The sequence below is a fragment of the Cervus canadensis genome, chromosome 18 (genome assembly GCF_019320065.1).
Source record: "Cervus canadensis isolate Bull #8, Minnesota chromosome 18, ASM1932006v1, whole genome shotgun sequence".
Taxonomy (NCBI): Eukaryota; Metazoa; Chordata; class Mammalia; order Artiodactyla; family Cervidae; genus Cervus; species Cervus canadensis.
In genome coordinates this window covers 25,217,548-25,224,538 of record NC_057403.1, presented here as the reverse complement: position 1 = coordinate 25,224,538, position 6,991 = coordinate 25,217,548, and positions in this window count along the sequence as shown.

The window sequence follows — 6,991 nt, the reverse complement described above, 5'->3', positions numbered from 1 at the left end:
TGCATAAAGACAGACATATCCACAAGTGGAATAGAATAGAGAGCCCACAAGTGAACCCTTACATATATAGTCAAGTGATTTTGACAAGGCTACCAGGACCATTCAATGAGGAAAATACTTTTTCCAACAAATATAGCTGGGAAAACTGGATGTCTACACTGAAAAGAATGAAGCTGGACCCTTACCTAATGTCTTGTACAACAACTATCTCAAAATAGACTGAGGAGCTAAACACAAGACTTAAAACAGAACTTTTAGAATAAAACAGGACAAAACTTTCATGACATTGGATTTGGCAATGTTTTCTTGGATATGACATCAAAGACACAGCAAAAGAATTGGACTTGATGAAATTAAAAAAAATTGTATCAAAAGACAGTGTCCATTCAAACAATATCATTGAAACTAACAGAGTATCATTTTCAATAGGTTATTTTTGGAAATTACTTTTCTATAACTATGTATCTTCTTCATTAGATGAGAATGTGTAGATCATTGTCACCTGAAGGAAGAAAGAAAAAACAGGCACTATCCACAGAGTGAAAGGCAGTCCACAGAATGAGGGAAAATATTTGCAAATTTGGTAAGCAATTATATCCAGAATGTAGAGAAACTTCTAAAACTCAACAGCAGTAAAAAAAAAAAAACCAAAAAAAAAATGGGTAAAAAACTTAAATAGACATCACTCCAAAGAAGATATATGAATGGAGAATAAGCACATGGAAATACTCTTAACATCACTAATCATTAAGGAAATACAAATCAAAACTACCGTGAGGTGCCACCTGACATCTATTAAGATCACTACTATTGGGGAAAAAAAAAAAAAAGAAAAACAGAAAAAGAACAGTGTTGGAAAGGATATAGAGAAAGTGGAACCTATCTGCACTACTGGTGGGAATGTAAAATGGTACAACCATTGTAGGAAGTGTATGTAGTTTCCTCAAAAGGTTAAAAAGAGAAGTATGTATGATCCAGCTGTAGGTATAATTGAGGTCAGGGTCTTTAAGAGCTAGTTATATACTGTTGATAGCAGCATTGTTCACATTAGCTCTAACATGGAGGAAATCCAAGAGTCCATAAGTTAAATGTGGTATATATATATAATGGAATATTCCTCAGCCTTTTAAAAGAAGGAAATTTAGTAATATGCCTAACAAAGATGAACTGTGAGGATATTTTGGTGAATGAAGTAAATTGTCACAAGAGGCAAATATTGAATGATTCCACTTACGTGAAGTACTTGGTCAAAAATCATTGAACTTGTAATGGTGGTTGTCAGTGCCTGGGGAGAGTGGGGAATTATTGATTATGATTGATATGTATAAAGTTTTAGTGTTAAAAAATGAAGTTATAGGGTTCAATGGTAGTTTTGACTATATACAATGTCACTGAAATGTATATTTAAAAATGGTTAAGATGGTAAATTTATGATATATGTATTTTTTAAAAATACAACAACAAAAATTCACAGACTGGATAGCTTTAATTTATCTTCTCATGGTTCTGGAGACAAGATGTCATCAAGTTTGGTTTCTTCTGAGGCCTCTCTCCTTCGCTTGCAGATGACTGCCTTCTCACTGTGAGCTCATGTGACCTTTTGTCTGTGTCTGCGCATCTCTGTTGTCTCTTTGTATGTCCTAATCTTGTAGTAACATTAGTATTAATAAGAGTGGATTAGTGCCCACCCAAATAGCTGTATTTTAATTACTTCTTTTAAACCCTATCTCCAAAAACAGTCACATTTTAAGGTCCTGGGGGTTAGGGTTTCAATAGATCAATTTTGGGGAGGCACATAACACTGGTTCATAACACTGGTCAAACTGATAAAACGAGGTCTCAGGCATACAAAAAACTTTTTAGGCAAGATATTCCAAGGGATATTCCAGTTATTCCCAGAAACTGCTCAAAATCAATCCCTTCTTAGAATGTGCAGGATTTGGGCAAACCAAGGCTGAGGTATTAACCCTTTACTACAAGCTATGCAAGCACTAACTCAAAGCTAATTAAGAAAATAAAGATAACCAGAGATAAAGAGGAATAAAAAGGTGTACTCATCAGAAACATGCAGCAATTTAAAATTTTGTGTAAACCTATTAACATAGCTTAAAATATATGAAGTAAAAAATGACAACAAAGAGAAGAAATAGAAAAATTGGCAATTATAGTGGAGGACTTTAATCCACCTCTCTTAATATACACATAGAGAGAGAATAAGTAGACAAAAGAGTCAATGAATATCTGAGTAACATAATGAATGAATTTCACATATATAGAATACTATACCCAATAATGACTGAATACACACCTATTTTCCCATGCATATGGAACAGTATATAAAAGTTGATCATAATTTTTGGTTGAGCCATAAATTTCAATGCATTTTTAAAAATTAGGATTGTTCAGATCATGTCCTCAGAGTACAAGGGATCTTATATATTAAAGAGTTTTACCAGAAAACTTTTTTCTTAATGTTGAAATATTGAAAACTTTCCCCTGAGACTTAAAGCAAGACAAGATATCCGTGGTCACCACCACTACTCAATATTGTATTGGAGAGCTTGGCCATTGCAAAAGGCAAGTAGAAAAGACTTAAAGGTTGGAAAGGAAAAACTAAAATTGTCATTATGTGTACAAAGGGTATCTAAAAGGATTTCAGGTAGCTTAGAGGGAATGTATGAAATTAATAAGGTTACTGGCTGTGATGTCAATGTTTTTAAATTGTTTATATGTACCAACAACAAATACTTTAAAATGTTGTTTTTAATTACAGTTTATAAAGTATTAAAGTCAAATGCCTAGTAATAAATTAACAAAAGACATGCAAAACTTCTACACAGAAAATTAGGAACTATATTGAGATGAAGTAATACCTAAAGAAATTAAAGAACATATACTTTGTAGATTGGGAAATTGTTGAAATAATTTCAGTTCTCTACAATCTGCGTTGTATATTTATTGCATAGTACTCCCCCCAAAATACCATCAGGCTCTGTGTGTGTATAATGGACAAGCTGATTCTAAAATATACTTCGAGTTGCAAAGGAGGAAGAATAAGTAAGACAAATTTCAAGAACGGGGAGGAATAAGAGCAACAACCAAACTGGAGGACGTGTACTAGCAGGCATCAACTCTCACTATCCATTGTGGCCTTGGAATTTCCCCTGAGGCTTTGGTCAAGGATAGACAGATAGACCAGTGGAACTGTAGAGTACAGAAACAGGCTCACACATGTAAGACAGAGTTAACACTTTGTTGTCAGTTGGGGAAAAGAATCTTTCTTATAAGTATTGCTGGGTGAATTGAATATGTGTATGGAGAAAAATTTTGATGCCTACATTACACTTTTCTCACCCTCATAAACATACCCCCTCATTCATATGACTTGAAGGACTAAATCTGAGATAAACAATAAAGCTGTATGGGAAAAAATAGATTATGATACTGGGAGTAGGTAGTAAATTTTTCCTCAAGTAGTGATAAAGTTTTTTTTATATTGGTATATAGTTGATTTATTAATTTCTTAAAGAGAATATAAAAAACAATGCCACTGAGGGAAAAATTGATAATTTGATCACATTGAACTTAAGAACTTGTATTTGTCAAAAGGCACTATAAATAATGTGCAAGAGGGTGGCACACCCACAGAGTGGGGAAAGATATTTGCAGTGCATGTATCTGATGAAGGCTTCCTATCCAGAATAAAGAGTTCCAAATCAATACGAAAATGAGGAAAAGGTGTGAACTGCACTTGACAAAAGGTAGATCCAGGTGACCCCAAAACATGAAAAGGTGCTCACCCTCGTGAGTTATTTTGCCTTATTTTAGTTTATCCAACTACTCATAGTTCCATAAATTTGAAGTTGCACCAAGATGTTTTACTGGGTTCTAATTGATCATTTTTGGCAAGAATACTTCTTGCCAAAGTATTACTAGGTGACATTGTATACATTAGAAAGCATACAATGTTGGGTTTTTCCAGTGTTAACGAATGCTAAATGTTGTCACTTGGTTAATGTGCTGCACACTACACTACATACCACCATTTTAGAGATCAATTTTACAGTTAATTTGTGTGATACTGTTTTATCACCTCCCCTTTGATGTTTATAAGCTCATTTATATGTCCTGATTAATAATCAAAATAGTATTCTTTCAAATATCCCCTCCCCCATGGAATACAAGGAATATATCTGGAAATACATTTTAGGTTTGGTTATGAACTGTAATCTTCAACCAAAGCTTCCATGGGGAAGCAGGGGTCGCTAAGACACTCAGGCTGCAAAATTCCCCACAAGGACTCGTGGGCATTCAAAAGATAGGATTAAGGTTTATTATAGTGACTGCTACAGATTAAATCAGCAAAGGGAACATTCATATGGGTAATGTTCAGGAGGTACTAGGCACAAGATTCCAGGCATCCTCTCTCATTAGAATTACAGAGGGATATGCTTAATCCTCATAGCAATGATACATGACAACATGTTCATGGTGCCAAATAGGGAAGCCCATCTGAACCTTGTGTTCACAGTTTTTACCGTGATGTGTGTGTGTGTGTGTATGTGTGTGTGTGCGCACGCGCGTGTGCGCATAGTGGTCTTGTAGTGCCCACACAACTGAATGTAACTGTTCCAACTCCAGGCCCATAAAGGTCAAATGGTCAAGTCTTGCTGAGGACTTTGGTCATACAAAAACAGTTTTCAGCATGATTTGCATTGTTAGCATTAACTATCAGGGCTTCTCCAGTGGCTCAGATGGTAAAGAATCTGCCTGCAGTGCAGGAAACCCAGATTCAATCCTTGGGAAAAGATCAGAAAGGTCGGAAAGATCTCTTGGAGAAGGGAATGGCAACCCACTCCAGTATTCTTGCCTAGAGAACTGTATGGACAGAGGGCCTGGTGGGCTACAGTCCATGGGGTCACAAAGAGTCAGACATGACTGAGTGACTAACACTTTCACTTTGAAACCAATATAGCTTATCAGGGCAGATACTCTAAGGACTCAGGTTCCGTCAGGTCAATCACTCAGTCGTGTCCGACTCTTTGCGCCTGCCGGGACTGCAGCACACCAGGCTTCCCTGTCCATCACCAACTCCCAGAGCTTGCTCAAACTCTTGTCCTTCGAGTCGGTGATGGCATCCAACCATCTCATCCTCTGTCATTCCCTTCCCCTCCTGCCTGCAATCTTTCCCAGCATCAGGGTCTTTTCCAATGAGTCAGTTCTTCACATCAGGTGGGCAGAGTATTGGAGTTTCAGCTTCAGCATCAGTCCTTCCAATCAATATTCAGGACTAATTTCCTTTAGGATGGACTTGTTGGATCTCCCTGTGGTCCAAGGGACTCTCAAGAGTCTTCTCCAACACCACGGTTCAAAAGCAATAATTCTTTGGTGCTCAGTTTTCTTTATAGTCCAACTCTCACATCCATACATGACTACTGGAAAAACCATAGCTTTGACTAGATGGACCTTTCTTGGCAAAGTAATGTCTCTGCTTTTTAATATGCTGTCTAGGTTGGTCATAGCTTTTCTTCCAGGGAGCAAGCATCTTTTAATTTTATGGCTGCAGTCACCATCTGCAGTGATTTTGGAGCCCCCAAAAATAAAGTCTCTGTTTCCACTGTTTCCCCATCTATTTGCCACAAAGTAATAGGACTAGATGCCTTGATCTTAGTTTTCTGAATGTTGAGTTTTAAGGACTCAGGTTATCTCCTCTTAACACAGGCCTTTCTTTGGAATGTAGTACTTGAACACATGGGTCTTCTGAGTTAGCCCTCTATTGTATGCTCAGCTCATTTTCATCATTCTGATTTAGATAACCTGCTGCCTTTCATATATTGTAAAATATCCATGTAATAAATGATAAAGGAGAATATTGAGGACACAGAAAATGTTTGAGAAATACTGTCAGAAAAGTCAGGTTACAAAGCCATATGTAGGATATGATACTATCTGTAAAGTATCTGCATATTTCTTTCTTTTCTTTTTTTTTTTTTAGTTCTACCACTTTATTGCTACCAACCCATTTCCCTCCACCCTTGTGCACACATGCTCAGTCATGTAATCCCATGGACTTCAGCCCGCCAGACTCCTCTGTCCATGGACTTTTCCAGGCAAGAATACTGGAGTGGGTTGCCATGCATATTTCAATATATAATTACAGACCATTAGACTTAACAGAAAAATTCTAGAATGTTATACACCTGTATATTAACAATTCTTATCTTTTTGCTTTGATCTTGCTGGAGGTTCTTTTGTTTAAATATATCATAGTTTTTGGTTCAGTGGCCATGCCTTACTTGAAATATATAGGTATGTGAACAGTTTTTATGTTTTAAGAGAAAGCTATCCTCCAAAAAAAAAAAGTTCTTTTATTAAAACCATTATGTTCATGCATGTGGATTTCTGTCTATAAAATGGGGATATCCTTGAGTAGAGCCTAATAAATACTGATGCTGGACTCACTTCTACATCCTTTTACAGATCTTTACAGAAATATTTCTGTGTTAGTCATGATACACTCCAGATATCTGCTAAATTAGCCCGTTACTTTCACTTTGCATCCAACATCATTAGAATAAAAAATGTAAGGTATAACTTACAGCATAAATTCCTTCCCTTCACCCCAATCTTATCAGTTAGGCTTAATTTAATTATGATCTGATTATGGTAACTGTAATCAGAATTACATCACTATATCAAATTTCCAGGTCATGTCTTGTTAGCAGCCCCTAATCCTTAATACATTTATTCCTGTTGAGAGGTTATCTTACTACATAATAAGACACTTTAAAAACTATGTCATTTTAGTCTATCACCTCAAATACTTTGATTGCAGGATCTGGCATGCTGTAGGTAATTAGTAAAGGTCTGGTGGTTTTGTCCCAAATTCTACTTCTAGCAGTCAAGTTAAGGAAATATCTGTAGAAATTTATGACATGAAAGGACATTCAACATGTGTTTTGGATAACCAAACATTAAAAACAAAATTCTA